At 45.0% G+C, this 21,737-nt stretch overlaps 1 protein-coding gene across 2 annotated transcripts in view; it reads right to left on the bottom strand.

Moving 5' to 3' along the window:
* The window catches only part of RAB11FIP4 (RAB11 family interacting protein 4), a 120,126-nt gene that overhangs the window by 50,485 nt on the left and 47,904 nt on the right, over positions 1-21,737 (bottom strand). Inside the window, exon 1 of one of the 2 annotated variants that reach the window (XM_033076506.2) lies at positions 517-650. The exons of the other annotated variant lie outside the window; for it this stretch is intronic. The gene's annotated coding sequence lies outside the window, so the exon portion shown is untranslated. Of the gene's footprint in view, positions 1-516; positions 651-21,737 lie in introns of those variants that run through there. 2 annotated transcript variants of the gene reach the window in all.

Genomic DNA, 21,737 nt, shown 5'->3' with positions numbered 1-21,737 from the left:
CACAAATACTCCAGAAAGCAGAAAAGCTTGGTAGGAACAAAACCCCACAGTACATTCCAGTTTCGCCTAAGCAAACAGAGAGCAGCTCAGCTCAGTTTTTCTCTTCCAACTTGCTTCATCACAGCGTGTGCCTCCAGTGCCCCAGGAGTGGGAATGGCTCCCTGTGCTCTGCAGGGCTCCTCTGCATCAGCCGTGCAGGGAGATGTGCAGAGCCCACACCGGGGCTGTCCCTGCTCTGCTGTAGGTACCACCGCACACACAATGCCCTGGAAAGAACGAGCTGACAAAGGGGGAAGGCTCAGCTCTGCTTTCCCAGTCTCTAAGGTTTTCTAAGACTCTTTCAGCCTCCCATAGCACTCAGTTAATAGCTAGTTAAAGCAGCTTCACACTAATTCAAAGCAGGCTTCTGTGTATTTTAACTGCGTTTTAGCCTGATTTACATCCCTGAACTACAGTACACTTAACAAAGATGACTACAGAGGGAAGCAAACATTCCTTAATTTAAATTGTACTTACTGAGAGTGACTGTGAAAGTCTCTACGGGAACTGCAGCGTCTCTAAACTCTCGGCAGCAGCAAAGTTTTCTCTCTTGCCTCGTACAAGTGGGATGTGAAGCCAGACCTGGGACATGCTCTGTGTCTGTGCTGATGTGGGCTCTCAACTGTGTATGGTTGCCAAGACACCCGAGGCAGACTCCAAAGCTTCCAGATCTCGCCCTGGCCAAGGCATTCCTAATCAAATGCTCCTTCCAGGGCTGAGAACAGCATCGTGTTCTGTGATTCAGGTATTCCATTAAGTGCTCTCATCAGGCTGAAATACTGCTCATTAACGAAACATTTTCTATCTGGAATTGTAACCGATGTTTAAAACTATGTAAGTTCTTTTTGGTTTTGTTTTTTTGTTTTTTTTTTTTTTTTTTTTTAATAAATAAAGTTTCTGCCTCACCCCCCTGCTTTGAGCTGCTCCGAGATCACAGAAACAATGGCAGGATTGAAGTCTGCCCCCAGGTTTGATGCTGAACTCAGTGAATCAGTTATTGCTGAACAACTGTAAGAATCTGCTACGCCAAAATGTCGTGATCTGCAGGTAAATGATTCTTGATGGAAATACAGGGAATTCATAAAATCAACTACTGCAGCAACACACAATTAAACTTCTGCATTATGGCAACAGGTCCTGGACAGTCGGCTCTCATGGTGCTGAGGTTTTTCTCAAAGGTATCACAGTCCAAAATACAAGAAATGTGAAGTTTCAGAGAGCAAGAAATAGGCAGATAAGAGGAAAACAGAAATCTCAAGTGCAGCAGAAACCAAACTTGTCTATCTGAAAAAACACGACCTCTCTGCTACCTCTCAAATCAGTATTACAGGTGTCATTTTGGGCTCTGACCCTTTTGTATTTGTTGGCCCTTCATAATGTGTTAATTGTGTTCATGGCCATTCCATATCTTAGTGGTGGTTAAGATGGAAAAGGTTCACAGAGTTTCATGGAAGCCTGTGCAAAACCAGAAGAGAACAGACATATAAGAATCCAATTTTCCAGTGCTACAGCTGATCCTAAATGCACTCCAGCATCCTTGTTCAACATTAATCTGTGTTTTCTACAGGTAAGTCGACTACAATAAGAATGTTTACATTATGGAAGCTGGATCAAAGCATTTCAAAAATTATCCATATGACTGATCTGACATGTCTTCTTTTTTTCGTGCATATTGCTCACAAACAGTTCTGAAAATTACTTCTTGAGTTAGGGTAAGCAACATTTTTCAGTATCTTTCAATTTTTATTGGTTAGAAAACACAGTTCCTGCCCTTTTCTATAATTTAATCATAAACTGGACTAACTTCTAAAATTCAGATTTCTGCAACAATGGAAATTAATGCTGAATTTTGCTGATAGGGGTTGCTCAAAGTGGGAAGGATCAAACATTCTCAGTATTTAAGTTTTTAGGGAGGATACACTTGAATCCTCTCCTTTCCTCCTACAGTTGCCATTATGGGTGTGCAAGTAACTTAAAATGAACTCCGTGTACAAGACAAGTTAAATGTCCCCTCCCAGCAGGGCCTCAGCTCCTGACTTCAAATAACAGATCAAATAATAGGGTTGTAAAGGAGAGTGGGAAGCAAAAGGAGACAACGAGGTCAAGAAAGTACCATGGGAAGGTAGCTCTGGTTTTGCATCTGGGTTTTTACACTTCACTGTACTGGCAGACACATTCTGGAAGAAGAATAAACTGCTCCTCTGCCAGCTCCTGGCACTGCATTTGCATTGAGCCCTGGAGTGTTCTGCCTCCAACCAGCTTCATCACTCAGCCCAAAAGAAATTAAGCGTGAATAGTTCTGCCAAAAAGATGATCATCTGTTAATAGAACTAGCTCTGGCCACCCCAGGGAGGGAGGCACCTGAGACAGCTCATGCTCTTTACACACAGATGCTGAAGGCACATCACACTCAGGCAGGCAGGGCTCAGTTTCTAGGTCAAATCACTGCACAGTTGGGCCTGATGTCCATAAAATTTAGAAACACAGAGCCATGGTTACAGGGCAGAAGGTGAAGACAGTTCTCCAGCAGAGTTAGGATGTCCTGGGATGTGAACCGAGAGGGAAGGGCTCCACACTGCACAGCAAAGACTGGCAAATTTTACACTTAAGTAAACCAAGCATGTTTAAAAATGTATTTCTCCCATTCACATTTTCCATGAATTTTTCAGAAGGTCTAAGAAGGTCTGATTCTGAAAAGGTAAATTAACTCCTTATCTTAAAGCTTTTCAAAAATCAGGACTGAAGTCCTGGAATAAATTCAGCAGGCAGCAATGTCTTGACCTTACATAGAAATATTTGCTTAATAAAACTCGGGTTTTATCAGACTGTTTCCTTCTGTTTCCTTTCTGGTGGGTAATGGAAGCAACACCCACTACTTCACTTTGACGTGTGTAACCCAGAAAAGCCTCAGCTCGCTGTAAAAACGCCAAGTGATACGTTTCTTTGTTAGAAGATGCCTCGGGGCTCTTGTCGCATTCTTCTAAACACGTCAGGAAAAACGAAATGCATTGTTAACAGCTAGTAGAAAAGCACTACACATTAGTCATTCTTCTCCTGAATGGAAAAGAACAATTTCTCATGAAATATCGTTCCCATTATATTCGTAGATTGCTTTGCTGGGTAGCTGCTCTGTCTTTCACAAGCCTCGGGCTGAAAATAGAGATTCTGAAAGAGAAATTTTGATACCTCTGAAAAGAATTAAAGGAAAATGTGAAAGTTCTCACTAGAAGGATTTGGTAAAGACTGCTGCCAATCAGTTTCTTGAAGTGTTCTTAAAGATTAAACAAATAAAAATCAAGTTGAAATGAAAAACTGAAACTTCTACACATGAAGGATATTAAAATGAGAAACTCTGAAATTCACAAATAATTCCCTTTTTCCTGAGCCAAAATGTTGTCAAAACCAGCATTTTACGTAGATTTCAACTTTGAGAGAAAACAGCTTTACCATTGAATTAGGAACATCCAGCAGCTGAGCCAGGAAAGCCAATGCAAAAAGAGAAGGTGCAAGACATGCAGAGGAGAAACCCAGGCAGCTGGAGGAGCAGAGGTGCAGGTGCAGTGTCTGTGTGTGCCCTGTGCCACCTCAGTGCCCTGTGCCAGCTCAGTGCCCACCCCTGGCAGTGTCTGTGTGCCCTGTGCCACCTCAGTGCCCACCCCTGGCAGTGTCTGTGTGTCCTGTGCCACCTCAGTGCCCTGTGCCAGCTCAGTGCCCACCCCTGGCAGTGTCTGTGTGCCCTGTGCCAGCTCAGTGCCCACCCCTGGCAGTGTCTGTGTGCCCTGTGCCACCTCAGTGCCCACCCCTGGCAGTGTCTGTGTGCCCTGTGCCACCTCAGTGCCCACCCCTGGCAGTGTCTGTGTGTCCTGTGCCACCTGTGTCCTGTGCCACCTCAGTGCCCTGTGCCACCTCAGTGCCCACTCCTGGCAGTGTCTGTGTGCCCTGTGCCACCTCAGTGCCCTGTGCCAGCTCAGTGCCCTGTGCCAGCTCAGTGCCTGCTCTTGGCAGTGTCTGTGTGCCCTGTGCCATCTCTGTGCCCTGTGCCAGCTCAGTGCCCACTCCTGGCAGTGTCTGTGTGCCCAGGGCTCCTGCAGTGCCCTGTTCCAGCTCATTGCCCTCTCCAGACACTGTCTGTGTGCCCTGTGCCAGCTCAGTGCCCTGTGCCACCTCAGTGCCCACTCCTGGCAGTGTCTGTGTGCCCTGTGCCACCTCAGTGCCCTGTTCCAGCTCAGTGCCCACTCCTGGCAGTGTCTGTGTGCCCTATGCCAGCTCAGTGCCCTCTCCAGACACTGTCTGTGTGCCCTGTTCCAGCTCAGTGCCCACCCTGGCACAGCAGATGTGCCGCAGCAGTGGCACCGCTGTCCTGTCCCCAGCTGCTCTGTTGGGTGGCTCTGGGAGCCCGGGGATCCCTCTGCAATCAGCTAGTCCCGCCTGGCCGGGGCTGCTGGCCCTAATGCTGCTTTTGTGGCCCAGCATTGTCCAGCAGAAAGGCTTCAGCTGCTCCTCAATGCCTGTCAGAGCTCACTAGGGCTGCACTATAGCTGAGCTCTCGCCCGGTGCCACAGCAAAACCGCGGCTATTTATCCACTTCTTATTTCCAGTTCGCACTCCTTAGAGCAGGGCGCACAAAGACACGGAGAAATGGCAATTAAATCAACCACAAAGGGTTGTGTTAACTACTGGTAACTAAGAAGCCACCTTGGTCCCTCTCTGCATCTGAGATATTCACCACATTCACTGGGGCCTCAGCGCACAAAGACTTTTCAATTTCGGATTAAATGTGTTGCATTGGAAATAGCTCTGGTAAGCCCCAGCAGCAGATTACAACTGGCAAAGAGGGACAAATGAATGGCTGAAGGAAGTCAGTGGGGATAAACATTTGCACTGGAAGAAGGGGTGCAACCAAACCCACTATTTTCAAAATAGTTTTACCACCTTCCCATATTTCTAGCACCTGCAAACTGCCTGGAGGAGAGAGAAATTCAGTGGATTGGCTGTTTTAACAAAGCCTGATTCTACTTGATGGAGTTCTGGTTCTTTAGGATCAAAATCTTAAAAAAAAAAAAAAAAAAAATTAAAAAAAAATCCCAACCCTTTGGAGACATAACCAAAACCTGCACTAGTAAGAATGAGAGTGAGCCCCAGCATAAGTGGAGAATGCAGACCCAGGGCAGGGTGTGAGCTCTCCCCAAGAGCACATGTTGGAAGTTGCAGTTTTTCATAGGCAGATTATTTGCTTCCAGCTTGCATGATTGCTTCTGAAAGCATGACTTCCTCCTTTCAGGATTTTCCTGCAGAAAATTTTGCAAGTTGCTCTCCAGACGATTCACATTTCATCTTAGAGACTATTTTTAGCTGCTTTTATTTCAGCACACGTTCTTGGAGAGCCCCTGCTATTTATGTGGTCGACATTTCCCTCCTCTTGTCTCCTCTGGGGAGAAGCTCCACGAGGCAGCTCTTGGGAGCAGAGCCTGCACATCATTCCTCCTTTTGTGTGCTCCACAGCAAAGCCAGAGCACTCCTGAGGTTGACAGCAGCAGTTTTTATCACCATGAAGACAGATAATGGAAAGCAAACAAGCCAAGGAAAATCAAACACACTCCGGCTCCTCAGAATGTTTGCAAGGCCATTCTCAGGCTGCTTTGGGCAAAGGTCTGATGATCTGGACACTGAAAGCACAATCATGCAGCAAATACAGAGGCAGTTGTGTACAACTGAGCAATAGAAAACATGAGAAAATTGCTGGAGTATGTCAGGGTAAACCTGACACCAAGACATGAAGTCACCTCTCTGTTAAGGTCACACAGCTTTGAAAAAAATGGGAGATATTAAATTATCAGTGGGTTCACAGCCAACATCAAGGTAGGAGTACATATGCTGTTCAAGCTAGACACTGATGTCTTAGGGATTAGTTTTATAATGTTGACACAGATATTATGGGATATAGCTAGCAATAACTCAAATCACATGTACCTAAATAATGTTTCCAGCCCAAGAGGCATCTCTGCAAGTGGGAAACTGCCTTGTATCAGCTTTCACTGATTTCTTTCACATATGGGAATAATGCTGAAGTATGAAATAATTTTTACTCTGGTAAAGTCCCACTTTAAAGCAAGGTCTGTCTTGCTTTAATGAAACTCATAAAAAGGATATTTTTATGAAACACAAAAGATTAATATTGTGAAGTTTCTGCTGGTCTTCCAATTGTAGTTAAAGTTTTTGAATTAGTCTAAATTTTGTCTGGATAGAATTTGGATTCATCCTGCACACACACAGGACACATCACAAACATTGGGCAACCCAACTAAACCAGAAGGGAACGAGCTGGACATGAAGGCAATAAGCAATTTCAAGGTACACATGTTAAGCAATTACAGTTTTTATCTTTGCTGTCTTCCCTGGCTTACAAGTAAATCTCTACCATGGAGACATTCAGCACACTCTAATATACAACCCCATCTTTTAAGAGCATCCTGTACATTGATCCCCAAAGTATGGCTCAAGCTCATTAGCTTATAATCTGCTAGGTTAGGAAGAGCTCCTGGGGAGCCAACATATGGATGCACTCTGACCACATCATCAGCTGCAGGGCAGCAGCAGCTCAGCCCATTGCATGAGCAGTGGAGCTGGGCACACTCTGCTTGTGACTAGTATGGCAATAATTAGGGCTGCTCTGTGGTTCAGTAGACTAAAAGATTTATCCCAGGAGTAATTCAAAGAAGATGGAGGAGTTACACCAGGAGTTGTGGCCCACTATGCTCCTCTCCTTGAAACCCCTGCTTGAAAATATTAGTTACTTGCACACTGAAGTCTGGGCTATTAAACAGTAATTAGACAGCTACATGGGAAAGAATTACCTGATTGTGAGATGATTAATTAGCATGCTGTCAAGATATGATTATCCTGGATCTAGGGAATGTACTGCATTTGTTCTTTGCTCCTTACAAGATGATAATGGCAACATAAAGCACTTCTGCCCTAAATCCCTAAATGAACAGCAAAAGAGCTCAGACAGTAGCACTCAGCACCCAGGGCTTTAGTGAAGGTAGGAATATGCAGGACAGACTGACATAGCTCAGTCCTGTCACTGTAGGTCAAAAACAGACCAAGAAACAGCTTCACAAAGACACTGCACCATCCCTCAAATGCACTCAGTGCACCACTCCTGACATAAAGTGTCTTACCACTGGAGACAACCAATTTCTGACCACCTCTGTTTGGCAGTGTAGGCACCATGCTTCAAGACCATCAGCTGCAAATTTTAGCATTGCAAATATTTTTAAGCCTTGTAAATTTTATAAATGCCTGTAGGGACTGGAGGATAAACAGCACACACACCTGTGGCTCCTGAGACACCAGGGAAAGGCAGGAAGGCTGATGTGATAGGGAGAAGCAAGTTTTCCAAAACTGGCTGCCTGCTTCTAGCAAAACACAGCCTGACCTGATCAGTTGAACATGCCTTTTCCACAAGGGTGCAGCAAACTTATAATACCACCCTTGTGCAGTTTTGTAAAGCAGATTTGACACCTATCAATCTCCCTAGACCAGCAGCTTCATAAACTAGTGCAGGTAAGTAACACAGGCATGTGCCTTCAGCACTGTCCAGAGCTTTGATCCTTTCCCTGGCTGAGGAAAGACAGCCCTGCTTTGCTCTGCCTTTCATTTGGGCAGGCTCTGCAGACAGAGGAACAAGGAAAAGCACTCTGGAAAATTATTAGCCTTTGAAATTCAGTATCAAATTCCACCTACATGCACAGAAGTATTGCTGCTATAGATGCTCAGATAGAAAAGCTGGCCCAGCAGACAGGGCAGCAGCTCAGACCCAGGTACCTGTTCCCACTCGATGATGGACATCTCCTGTGACCTCAGTGGCATGCAGGCACCTGGCTTATCTGGAAACCAACCTGACTCTGCCACCAACCTGGGCCTTATCCCTGAACAGCTCAATGTATCTTCAGACTTGGATGAATAACAATTTTCTAACTTCCAGAGAAGCTGCAACAGGAATTCATTAGAGCCTGTGAAGCACTTTGATAGTATAATAATGGAATAAGTACTGTAAATAGTTTTTATGATAATTTCTTCATCTACATAACTCTGGCCTCAGCCTCCAGGAATTTAACTGATATATGGTATGTGGAATAAATCTCTCAGAAGTTACAAGCCTCTGTACCAAGTTTGTAGATAATTTCCACATCTCTCCACCCTATCTGTGTCCCTGCAGGATAAGGGAAAGCAGCTGCTGTGAGATGATAGCTGCAGTGCACTAGGAATTGTGCTGCTTCCCACAGCTTTGGCACCAGCCTTTGGGGGAAAGAAGAAGGATGGCAACCCCTTTAAAATCCCCTCATGCCCACCCAGCCCTCTTGGGATGGAGGTGTGTGGGCAGCTTTCCCTGGCTGGTCCACTGTTCCAGCTGGGGTCTCCCCACTCCTGTAAGTAAATGTCATTAGCACTTCTCACATTCCAACCCTCCTGCTGGGCCAGCTCCTGGCAAATCCTTAATTCCAGATAAACCAAAGCCCGCAGGTGCTTCAGCAGCATCAGGAATAAAGTCCCTGTGCATACTGGTGACACGAGGCTCCCAGCCACCACCTCCCTGGGAACCCTCAGCATTCAGGGTGCTGAGCACTCTGTGCTGAACTTTGCCTCTGTGTCACCCCTTAGCTAGACAGCTCCCAATTAACAACCTTGTGTGGGCCCAACCAGCTCTAGACAGTATTTTCAAATATGACCACTGTGAAAGGAAAAAAAAAAAAATAGGTCAAGGGGATTATGCAGGGTGACTAATGATTGCTGCATGCTGGGCTGAGATGTGAAGTCTGGCTGTGTTTTCAAAGGTGCATAATATGTCCTTGTCTGACCTGTGGTGCTGCTGACACTTTTGCTGAGTTGATGCCTTCTCACAAATGCCCATTAGGCTGGAAGCTTGAACGCCCACCATGAATGATGGCAGCTGAATGTAAGGACTATCAAACTTTGCAGAACTCCCTTTTAAGTTTCACTTCACTTCTTAAAAGCCAGGGAGCAGAGGCAATTATTTAACTGTCAAGCCCTTTTGGAGTTGTTTGCTGAGGGATGTGGCTGCTGCTCTCAGACTTGGGGCAGGATGTGTTAATTCCATGACAGTTCTCTGGAGTTGGACAAAAGATAAGAGGAGGGGGCTACTCTGCTCAATAGAGCTGGCAACTATGGTCAGGTGAATGTGCCCTGCCAGCCAGCTTGCCATCCAGACAGTCAGAACTTATAGTTTTATCCTTATTTTACTGCTAGGGAGGACAGCATGGTATATGGAGGGTGTGGTTCAGCTGCCCTTCTCAAAAACACAGGAGGTTTGTAGCAATAGGAAAATTAATTCAGCTGTTTTCTTTCCTGGTCCTGTGTTTAGCATTAGAATCCCTCCAAGTACAGTAATTTAATGACCATTAGGCGCACCGGACTATAAGGCGCACTTCCGGGTTCAGGGAAAAATTTTAGTCAAAAGAGTGCGCCTTATAGTCATGAAATTACTGTACACCTTTCATTAAGAGGGAAGTTAGAATTAATTCTTCTTGGCTGACAAATGTTCATTAACCAAGTATTTGTATCAACTTCTGTATCCTGGTCACAGAAAAATGCCCCTTTCTAGCTACAGAAATTGGAAGAAAAAGAAATAGCTCAGCCCAACCTACAGCTCCCCACAGAACTCTGGGGCAACAAGTGCTGCAGCAGGCTGAGAGAATGACAGAACACAGCCTTTTGTTTCTATTATGCTCCCTTCACAAGCACTAAGACTATAAATAACACCAGAGCGAAGTTTCCTCGACAAACACAAACATATCAGGAAAAACATAACCTCTGGTTCAGCTTCACTGTGAAGAGGAACTGGGAGACATTTGGTGTCAGACAGCAAGGCCTTGCACATGGGCTGTTGGCAGCCTGGCAAGAGCAGGGTGTGAGGATGCCAGACTGGGTGATGCTGGGCTGAGCCTGGAGCAGGGAACAGCAGGTGCAGATCTGCTGTAGGAGGCAAGACACCTTCAATTCATACAACATTTATTTCAGGATGCCTCAGGGAAAGCTCCCAGTTTCAGCAGAAATGTACAGCTGTCCAATAAAGCTCACGAGTGTGGGCAAGGCTGTGACAATATTAGCACCCTCCAGACCTTTCAGGTTGATTTGCACCTTTTGGGTGATGTTTGCATTTATACAAAGCACGAGGAAGGGCAGCACCCAGGTACATCTCCTAGCTGCCTTTAGATTAGACCTGTGTTAAATCCCATGTGATTCTACACTGGCCAGAGGACAGAAACTCCTTGCTATAGCAAGAGCAGAGTGCTGTGACTGAGCAGGCTGGGTCCCACTGAGGCCTTGCTAAATCCAGGCTTGAGCTCCTCACTCCTGAGGTACAGTACAGAATGCAACAGAGGATCCACTTCCTCCCAACTGCTAGGTCTCTGCAATCACAGGCTGAGAAGAATAATTTTGTGCAAATTCCCCGGTTTAAATCAACCCCAAAGTGACAAGAATACTTTTCTTGCTTTTTAAAGAAAAGCCTACTGGAATTAACAGTGTGATTGTTCCATAAATCAATTTCTTTCCCAAGTGTAAAATCTCCACTTGCTCATTCTGTGTCTTTCATCCTAATTAAATAGTGATGTGAAGTAATCAGCAGTATTGTCAATGGCCTGGTGCTGCACAGATACTTCTGAATATACAACATCAGAGGGAAATGAAGCTAATGAAGAAGATTCCCACCCAGCATCTGCACCATGACCTGCAGTGCAGGTTGGAAACATCCACTGAAAACCAAGGCACCCCATGATTGTGGGGTGAGTCCAGCCAAGGACTGGAGTGCCCCATGTTCTGTAAAGAACAGGTCATGGAAAGGGTCCTCCTGTGCTAAATATGATCTTTTTTACCGTTTCAGCAGGGAGCAAAATACATCTAGTTACCCTTCACATTCTATTTCCATAATCTGCTCAAATTAAAACACTGAGCTACTCTGAAACACTGATCCCTGCCCTTGACACTCATCTCTCCCTTCTAATTAATCATGTTCAGTATGGAAGCGTTTGGATGCCATGGGAAAAGATGTCCTGGGAGGCAGAGAGTTGTCAGCACGGGGGAAACTTTGAGACCCCCTGAGTGATCTGAGAAGCAGCTGCAGATGGTGCAGTGCCTCAGGAAGCAGGGAGGCGTGTGGTCCATGTGGTTCTTGTTACCCACGGGCTCTCGTGGAGGCGTCGGGAGCGCCAGGGCAGCCCCAGCCTCCTGGAAAATGGGATGTGGTGCCTCCCCAAGCAGACCTGCACATGCCAGCCCCAGGGAGCCATGCTAACAGAGGTCAGAGGGGATGTCCAACACAGTCTGAGCTCCTGGGAGCTTATTCAGGAGAGTCCTTCCTCTCTTGGGTATCAGGTCCCTCACATTGCATAGGAAGGTGAGTCCATGCACAATGCAAGTATCTAAGTCAAACTAAATATGACCATTTCATTCAGTAAATCTTGAAATACTCCTACTAGTGGTGGTTTCTTCCCTTTCCAATGTCCTCCTTCTAAAATGAAGTGATCTGTCCTCCCAGGAGAGAGGCAAAGGAACACATGACAGGCACTATAAAAATACAATCAAGGGAGACTCTTCCTGTGGAGGTTTTTGATCTTGTAAGACTACACACGAGCTAGAGGAAAAACATGTCCCTCAGCAGTACAGCAAGTAATGCCCTGGCTGTAAGTCAGGAAACATCTGACGATTTTGTTTATGGGGGGGAAATCAGTGACCTTCAATAACTGCAGAGAAAGTGCTCCAGGACTTTCCAGCTCTAGGACCTTGCCACAAGAAGCACATGGGGCAGTGTTATTCAGCACATTTTGCTGCTAAAACGCTTCTTTGTTAACCAGCAGGGTATCAGTCACTCTTGGCAGGGCACCTTTGCAATATCTGAGCACAAACTCTTTCCCCTTTGATTTGAGAACCACGACATGACACAGGATGTCTCCTGATGGCAGTGTTTTGTCAGGGTGCAGTAATCTGAGAAGGCTTCCTCAGAGTTTCTTTAAAAGCAAGGAATTGTACTAGAGAAAAGTTGAACTCTGAATTTACTGCACAAAACTCCCTTTTATAATTCCCCATAATATCTCACCATTGGCTTGGCAGTGAGACAAACAGAAACATTTAAGTGCATTTCAAAACATGTGGAAAGAAAAAGCTGGTGATTTCCTCTGCCACTTGACTGACAGCTTCCCAGGTGACAAACCTGTGGCAGCTCCCACAGCCAGATAACCCTGCAATGTGTGATTCATAGTGGGATGGTTGTTGATCCTTGTGCTGAACAGTTCAGAGGAAAACAAATATCTGTGAAAGGCAATATTTATCTATTAGTCTCATAAAATACTCTGCATTACTGATTTCCATAAAAATCAGATCTCAGAGGTGCAGTGAAATACTGACTTCATTCATTATTCAGGACTCCTCACTTTTTCACAATAATAACTAGTCTGTGAAATATCCTGAGGAGTGACAAGCCATTTTAAACTCTGAAAACCCAAAAAGAAACCCTGTCAAAGGTGAAGCTGTAGGATTTGGAAGGAAAGTTATATATGGGTAAAGCTCCTACTGTAACAGTCTCAAAAGCTTACAAGGTGGGAAAAAAACCCCAAACAGCTTAGCAGGGGCACAAGCTTGTTTCTCTCATGTTCTTAAGCTGATTTTTATCATCTAAGAATCTGACACACAGTTCTTCATGGTTCTTCAGTACCCCTCTCCATCATGCAGAGTTCCCACCTTCCATGCACTAGAACGTTCCATGATTGTGCCTTAGGCCATTGTAACCACATGGTCCATCTCCTGATCAAAGACACATGCCCAGTTACCCACAAAAATGTTCCCCAATGGCACCAACCTTCAAGGATGCAGTAATTAAGAACTCATTGAAGTAATAATTTTTTCAACATGCATATGGCAGTAATAAATGCAGAACAGTTACAGATACAGGAAACTTCTTGTGGAGAATATATAAAAATACACAAAGTTCTGTCTGTTGCTCTGTCACCAAAACAAGACAAACATCCTCTCTGCCAGTTGAAGAAGGTGGCAGCACACTCAAGTAAGTTGAGAAGTTCCCCCCATTTTAAATGAGGTCAGGCTTTGTTAGAATGTTATGAATAAATTTCTACCATGGGCAAGACAATTTACCTAACTATGGCACTGTTCTATACAAATGGGTAGCCAAAACTCGGATGTATTTACACCATATTTATGTATTTATTGTACCTATCAAAGGGTGCAAAGCCTGCAAACTTTCTCTCCTCCAGTCATTATCCTGCTTGGCTCTACGTGGTGCTGCACAAACACACACTGAGAAAGCCTTCCCCAAACAGAGACTGGTGCCCAAAGGTCACAAAGGAGCAGGATCCACACCAGGGCTGTCTCCTCACTGACTCTCAGGCTCCATGGCTGAGGATAAATCCAAACCTCTTGCAAAGTCAGTTTGTTATCACAGTCTCATTTACACAGGCTGGCACAAGCTCCAAGGAATCATCCTTTTTGATTTGCCTTTTTTACTTTATGCATTCCCTTTTCAAACCTTTCCTAGCCCTGGTGGTTCAGACTGAGCCACCAGATTTACACTGGCCCAAAACACTCATCAGCATTTGTGTCAGCTCTGTATCAACACTGCCATGCTTATATCATTATTCCAACTTCAGCTTCCTAGCGGCTTATCATAACTGAGTTCCAAAACAAGCCTGGGATCCAGGGTACACATCCACCCCAAGTGCTGCTCTGTCTCAAGGCCTGTTCCCCAGCTGATGCTGGAGTTGGCTGGTAAGAGGCTGGGTAAAAAGGTGAGCCAAATAGCAAGTTTGGCAAATTAAATCCTAATTAACAAGGCTTCTCAGGGGCCTAATTAATCTTGCCTAGATTTCTGTAAACTCAGAAAAATTAACAATTGACAGTTTCTTTCCTATTTCTCATCTGTAGCTGTTGGAGCAGGGACAGTTTCACCCCACTTTATCCAGTGCTGAAACTGGTTTAGGTTCTGCAAGGAAAGGAATTATCTCCCTGTTCCACTGAGCTTAGGATGAACCTCAGCAGCCTCTTGCTGGCACGTAATTGCTCAACAGAAGCTGCATTTCTCTGTATCCCCATCCTAGACAGGGCCTCTGTGTCCCTGACTGAAAGAAGGTCAAATAGCCCATATCTCTTCTTAATTTTTAATCGCAATTTCATGCTGTTATTTCAGCTGCTGGAGGCAGTGTAGCACAAATCCCCCAGGAGTAATTCCTAGATACTCTCTTGTAGGCTGGCCTACTTTTTCTTCCTGTTCAGTTACAAATTGCTTCTCTGAGCCCAGATGTGTGACAGTGCTGGCAAAGCCTGCCTCCACCCAGACAAAGACATTCTACACTGCAGCGTGTAAAAAAAAAAACAAAACAACATAAAAATCACATTTTGATTCTTCTCCAGTTTCTAAAACAGACAGGATAGTCAAGATCTCATTTCAGCTCTATAAGTTGAGTAGGATGGTTTAATTTTAAACAGTTCTGTTGCCTGTGATGCAGGGCATTACGTGGTCCCCCTGTGGCACTTCTGTGACACTTTGCTGTGGCAGAGTCTCACAGCAGGACAGGTCACAGCCCTGCCAGGAAAACCTGGGGGGACACCTGAGTGAGCAGGACAAAGAGCACATGGTTTTGTGGGGACTTTGGATGTGGCAAGAGCTGGGACTGTCATGAGAGATGAAGGATGTGGGAAAGGTGTCCTGGAGCTTTCATAACTTGGAGAAGAATTGGGCAATGTCATGAACTGTCTGGGACACGTTGGTGGCAATTCTTGAGGCTACTGAAATCATGTATTTGAACCTTGAAATAAACACAGCAACAGAAATGACTCCTGTATGATTTCACCTATGGAAGAATGTTTTTATTTTAGTGGGAACATTTCTAGCAGTATGTGCAGCTATTGTTTTGAAAAATGAAAGAAGCTACCTTTAAAAATGACACTGCTCTCAGGTTCATCAGAGAAGTTAAAAGGCAGAAAAGAAACACTCAGATCCTTTTTGTTTGCTTGTGCAACGAGGGATTTTGCTGGTTTAATCAGCTAGAACATCCCTCTGCGGTTGACTTTCTCTTTACAGTTTTATAGTAACCTGGAATCTTGGTTTTATCAACCAGCTTTTTAAATGTTTACATAGAAATTTCTTCTTCCAAAAAAACCCCCCAAAAAACCACCAAACAACCAAACCCACAAAGAAAAAGAAAACAACCAATTTGAACCAATGTTATTTACTAACCCCCCCCAAACCTATATTTCAATTTCACAGCTTTATCACTGTAAATACTCCAAGAAGAAAAAAAGACAATTGTGATTGTCCCACAATCTTCCATAAATGAAGCAGAAATTTCCCCAGGCAGCAAGGAGAAATGATACAAAGTAGAATAAGAAATTAAAAAAAAAAAATCAAGAAAGAAAGAGCCAGTGTTAATTTATGAACCAGAGGACAAAGATTTCCTTGTCACGCAAATGTCAAGAAACCCAGTGAATGCTGTGTGCCCTGCCCTCATACAGCTACTTTTGTTACAGGTATTTTGGTATTCCCCAAGGGCCGTGGATCAGTCAGGGCTTGTTCACCACCCTCTGACCGAGCACTTGCACTTTTCTTTCATGGGAACACAGGGCAAGGTGAGCGCTGTCATAACATTCCTTTGTTTTTGTTGCTAAGAATGCTGAACTCAAGGCACACCACAAATTAAAGTGGACAGGTTTTCAGTACATCAAACAAAAGGCAAAAGACACTAAACCACAAAGCCATACTTACCTGAAGGGTTCAATCAATAAAAGAGACCAACTTTTAGCTTTCAGTCATTTCTCAGCTTCTACCTAAGGACTGTGCTGTGGGAAGATGGATTATAAGAGAATACAGATAGTGCTGAAGGAAATCTCATTGCAGCTTTTTTTTTAATTACCAGTGGGAACAACCTTGCTCCTCTGTCCAGTGAGGATGGGTGTTATAAAATATGAGTGGGTTGGCTGGTTGAGAGGCTGCTGGCTCTGCTGTGGAAGGGTCAGGGAGTTGTGCAAGGGACTGAAAGGGTAACACATATAAAGGAGAGAGACTCAGGTGGTTGTGCTAGGGATAGGAAGGAATTAGCCAGTCCTACACAAGGAAGAGAGAAAGGAGACAAAGAATCAGTGTTGTGTGGAGCTGCCCATTGCAAGTTTACAGAGAGAAGGGTGTGACAGTTTTTAAGAAAATAAGGGACTGACACTTGCACCAGTTGTGAGTCCACCATCGATTGGTGCCCTGTATGAGGAGCAGGTGACAATACTGTGCCACAGCCTAAATTAGTTTATCCAAGGATGGGAGGAATATTTTGCCATGGCAACTGACAGTTTCAGAAGAAACACCCCCAAAACTGTGCTCTGCCAGAAAATCAGCAGATTAAAAGGTTGAAGATAGTGCCTCAGAAAGAAAATTAAGGTTGAGACAGAAAATGCCTATTAAACAGTGGTCTGCCAAAGGGAGAGGTGACAGGCTTCAAAATGGTAAAGCTCTGAATGCTATACAAAATGCCACCTGGGCCACAGAAAATACTCAAAAAAGAGACACAGATAACAACAATAAGTGTACACAATTACTTTCCTAGGGATGCCTTGAAGGATGCTCCAGTGAGAGCTTCATGTCTGCTGCCAAGTCACAGCTGTGATGCCTGAACCAGGCAGTCACACTTCCCCTGTCTCAAACCACCCAGCTCAATTTAGTCCTAAGAAACAGTAAATTCTGACTCAGACAAGAACCTGTCACAAATTCAGCTCAGCTGCTGGATTCTCACAGGGCATTACCTGAATTAACACTTTGCATTGAGAAATTCCATTCTGAGGGCTGAGGCTTCTTTGCCAGGTCACCCCCAGCCCTGCTGGTCTCAGACACTGTGGTTGCATTTGGGGTGTTGTGCCAAGAACTGGGTGGGAAAAAGATCTCTCCAGCCTGCAGGCTCTGAGATCTCAGAGAATTTTGTTGGCCTAGCCCAGGATGAGAAAGTCAAAAACTTAGATTTCTGTCTAAAGAAAACCCAAAACCCATTTTGAGAAAGAAAAGAACTATTTTTGATCAAGTCAGAGTGTCTCATTTCTTTTGAGTTATTTTATGTCTGTTTTATATCACAACTGAGCAAAATGACTTCAGGGACAAAGTAATTTCCCCTTTAAAAATGTCACTGTGTGATGCTTCACCAAATCAAAAATGCAAGCCGGTTTTAAAAAAAGAAAATAATCCTCAATCTATTTTATGGCTGTGTTTGGAGGAGTTGGCATTTATTTTGTTGAAAGGTGCCTGCCTTGCCCCAAGTGCAGAACTGCTCATTCTCAGTGCAGCAGTTCTTCAGGGCAGCATTTCAGCCAGAGAGGCAGGTTATTTTTATGCAGGTGTTTTGACCAAGGACAGTTATTTTTGCATGTATGCACAAACCTAAAAAATAAAATTCAGAATATCCCCAGGTGAAAGCAGGCAGTTTCCATGTAAATGAATCCCAAATGGGGGCACACTGTGCTCTTCACTGCTTTTGGTAATTGCTCACTGGGGTTTCTCAGCAGTTGTAGTTAATGTTGCTTTTTGATACTCAAAAATAAAACAAAGGAAAAATGAATTAGTGAGAGTCTTGCCTGTAGAGGTTACAATAAACTTCTCAGTGGTGCAGAGTGCACAGTGCCTGTGTAAAATCCTGCCTAGGAACAGGCACTTTTTTCTCTCTATAACTGTATGGCTGTACTTTACCAAGCTTTTATCACACCTTACCCCTCCAGTGACCTCAGGAACAACCCCAGTGTTTGATCTAACACCTGCCAGGGTCTAAGAAGTGGTTCTACCAATTTCAGCATTGCAGGGATCAATCCTGAGGCTGGGCCTCCCAAAAGGCCATCTCTGGAGATGCTGAACATCCTCATTTCTCAGGGGATGCAGCAGAAGCTGAGGGGAAGGAAAACTGGCAGATTTAGGAGCACAGGATATAACACAGACTTCTGGATGTACAGATCCCATGGTGGCAGCAGGACACAGCAGCTTGGCAAAAGGAACAATTTGCAAACACACACTGTGTGATCCCAGGGGGGCAAAACCAACACACAGTTCTGCCCAAGAACACCAGGAACTTGATGGTCAAGGTGGAGCCATTGCTTCTAAAGACAGAATATATAAGATGAAAAGTAAAAATATTGTAGTTACATGCTCTCCTGCTACCTTCTATCATAGCCTAGTGAAAAACCCATTTGTATCACAGCGTTTTCACAGTGCAGAAGACCTCTCTGCTCTGACACAGGTGTCTGCAGATAACCTCAGGCAGCTAGTGGGGGGAAAAACTTTTTTCAGAAGCTGGTGAGGGACTTCTAATTGCTACTGAAAATATTTTCAAAGCAGCAGATCAGCCAGCAGTCCCAGCTCCATCCCAGAGGCAAACACAATTTATTTGTCATGTTTCAACAATTTTTCTGCTGTTCATACAGTGTAATTAATCACTTGGCAGGCAGGGGAACACACAGAGGACTGAAAGGCAGCTCATTCTTTGATATGCAGCGATCGTCCTGTACTTTGGTAAGAGAGATTCACTCTTATTTACAGATGAGAACAGAAAAAAAAAAGTTATGGGGCAACTCAATACAGCCACAGTTAATAAGAAATAAACAGCTTTGACTAAAACAAGGACCCTGCTGTTATTGTACCTTACAACATGCTCTTCCATTTGCTTGCATGTATGGCTTTTGACCATTGATTCCAGATGAAAAGGCAACAGCTCACATGTAAAATAGTCTGTCCCTTCACAAGGAGCACTCAGAAGTGCTCTTCTAGCTGATGGTGAGAGGCTCTGAGATCTGTCATTCAACCCCCTCTTCTGTCATCTCTTGGGGTGATCTAGATTCAAATTTGAGCAGCCAAAATATACCAGGTGAAGAGCTGACAGAGGAGCTCCTGTTCTGATCCCCAATTCCCTAAATTTAGATGCTCAGACAGAAGAGCACCTAGACCCACACCACTGCTTCTCAGGGCTTGCAATGCAAATCTTAGCCAGGGAGCTGCAGATGCAGCCAGCCTGATTCCCTGTGAGTCCTGTGGCTAGTGCTCCCAGCTGGCTGGGTGCCCAGGAGGGCCCAGAGCCAGCCATTTGGAAATACGAGACACAGGCACTCTGCTTTGTTTGAGCTGGCTCAATCTGGGCCTGGGTTTTCACACACCAGCTTCAGCTGTGGACTTTGTGTTGGTTGCCATCTCCAAAAGGCTATGCAAGGGCTCTGAAGTGCTACCAGATGCCCGCCACAAAGCAAACTGACTGGGGAAACTTTTGTCTCCCTTCAAACTGAAGCCAAAACAAGAGTTGAGGCCATAGCAGCAAACACTGGGAAAGGAATTTAGGATTGACAAATTGGCTTCTGGCAAATTCTGAGTATTTCTATTACCTCTCTAAAAGTCTGTGAGAGACAGAAATTATACTAATAAACAGCACTTGACTGAAGCAATGCCTCAAATGGAGTACAGTTCAGACTTTAACCAAATCAACAGACTCGACTCACAGACAGACAGAAAGGTTTATTTGTAGGTCCTGAAGCTGAAGGGCTCTAGAACTGCTATCTCCTAACTGCAATCCCATCCTCCTAAGTCTCTTTGTCCAAAGAGAAAACACACTCTGAACCCTGAATCAATGCTGATGAAAGTCAGTGGAACATCCTGTAGTAACCAAGCTCTTTATGATCTGCATATCACACCTTAACAGCCTTGAGCTCAAAGGCAGAGCTCTCCATTTGCCTGGGATATCACTCACACAGTCTCTCAGTACAAGCCATTAAGAACCTTCCATGGAATGGCCTTTACATTTTTAATTGCATACACAATAAGATTTTTTTTTCTGCCTCTTTTTTTTGACAAAGTTTTCAGACATTAAATGCCAGCTTTAGCTCTTTGTTTACACTGGAGAAAAACAAAAAGTAAAATCAGGCCTTTTTAAAAAGTCAAATTAAATGCCCCAAGCTCCTGGTATCAGGGGGTTTTATATATCCCTTTAAATTAATTGCACTCAGTTGTAATTAAAGGCTGGAGGCTTGGCAGTTTCTTCTTCCCCATTTGACTCAACATAGGCAAACAGCTGGATCAGTTCAGCACCTCACAGGGGCTCCTGCCACTTTATCCCACATCTGGGAGCTGCCTTCACCTCTTCAATTTGCTGCCTTTGGCTTCAGAAAGCTACAATACAGGAAGGGCTCTTGGGAGGGCAAGGAAAAGTGAAAGCAGAGGACAGGGGAAAATAACTTGTGACAAGGATAAATCTCCCCTTTCTTTCAAGTCATTGTGTGAATGCAGAGACAGCATAACAATGAACCAGCTCAGTACCTGCCTTTGTGTAAGCACAGCCCCTTGGGTGGAATAAAAAAGATTTATTCCCCTTTAAAATATCTATTTGTACCATCACAGCACTTGTGTCCTTCTGCTGCCTGGGAATTTGAGTGCACCTGAGAATTAGATAGACATGCAAAGGCCGTACCAGGGTGAAAATCAGATTAGACAGGCAGCTACCGTTTGTGCCGATGGGAGCTGCCCATAAACTTGATTACAACACCAGGAATTCACCCTCATCAAGGCCTGGGAGATGCAAGGATAGCTTATACGTTTTCAGTATGTTCTTCCTTGGGGAAGAATGGGGAACAAAAGCCATGAATGGTAATAGTCTCAAATCCACTGACCCTCAGTTCTCATCTGCTTCATCAGCTTGAAAATTCCAACTTTCTGCCATAGCAGAGAATCCTTAAGAGCCTTAAGGCGGGAGCAGAGGCTGTTCACGCCTTTTCCTAGTCTTTAGCTGACATCTAGCGAACAGTTTCCAAACTGCACCTGGAGGACCGGGAGATGGGTGATGGAGCCAGCCCCTCTGGAGGGCAGTGGTGCACAGGAGCTGTGGGATAAGCATGGGATGTACAACAGTGCACACCTTTCCCTGCCCTGGTGCACAGGAGCTGTGGGATAAGCATGGGACGTACAACAGTGCACAGCATTCCCTGCCCTGGTGCACAGGAGCTGTGGGATAAGCATGGGATGTACAACAGTGCACACCATTCCCTGCCCTGGTGCACAGGAGCTGTGGGATAAGCATGGGATGTACAACAGTGCACACCATTCCCTGCCCTGGTGCACAGGAGCTGTGGGATAAGCATGGGATGTACAACAGTGCACAGCATTCCCTGCCCTGGTGCACAGGAGCTGTGGGATAAGCATGGGATGTACAACAGTGCACACCTTTCTCTGCCCTGTCCCCACCACGACAGCTCACCTGCCCTGGGCAGGTGTGGAAGGACCTGGTTCTGTTCCCAGGCTGCACAAATCCCACTCTGGTGGGCAATCACTGCTGCAGGACCCCACTGCAGTGGTGCCACTCCCTGCAGGGACCATCCAGGGTGGACATCAGGAGTGACCAGCAAGGCTTCCAGCACAGCACTGTCAGATCAGCTCTTTCTGAACAGGGAGGGTCACCCTCTGCCCCGTCCCTGTCCCAGAGGCACAAACCCAGCACTCCAATGGGAAACTCAGCAGCCATTACCAGGATAAGCAACTGCAATTCCCACCCTCAGGCTCTCCTGGAGGATGGATGGCAGAGGTGCAGTTTGCAGAGTTTTGCAGTTTGTCTTCAAGAGCGCTCCCCAGCACATCTTCGTGTGACAGCAGATGTGAAATCTCTGAGGAATAC

This window comes from Catharus ustulatus, chromosome 20, assembly GCF_009819885.2.
Source record: "Catharus ustulatus isolate bCatUst1 chromosome 20, bCatUst1.pri.v2, whole genome shotgun sequence".
In the NCBI taxonomy this organism is placed as follows: domain Eukaryota; kingdom Metazoa; phylum Chordata; class Aves; order Passeriformes; family Turdidae; genus Catharus; species Catharus ustulatus.
Note: the sequence above shows the minus strand (reverse complement) of the source record. Positions and strands in the feature narration are given on the sequence as shown.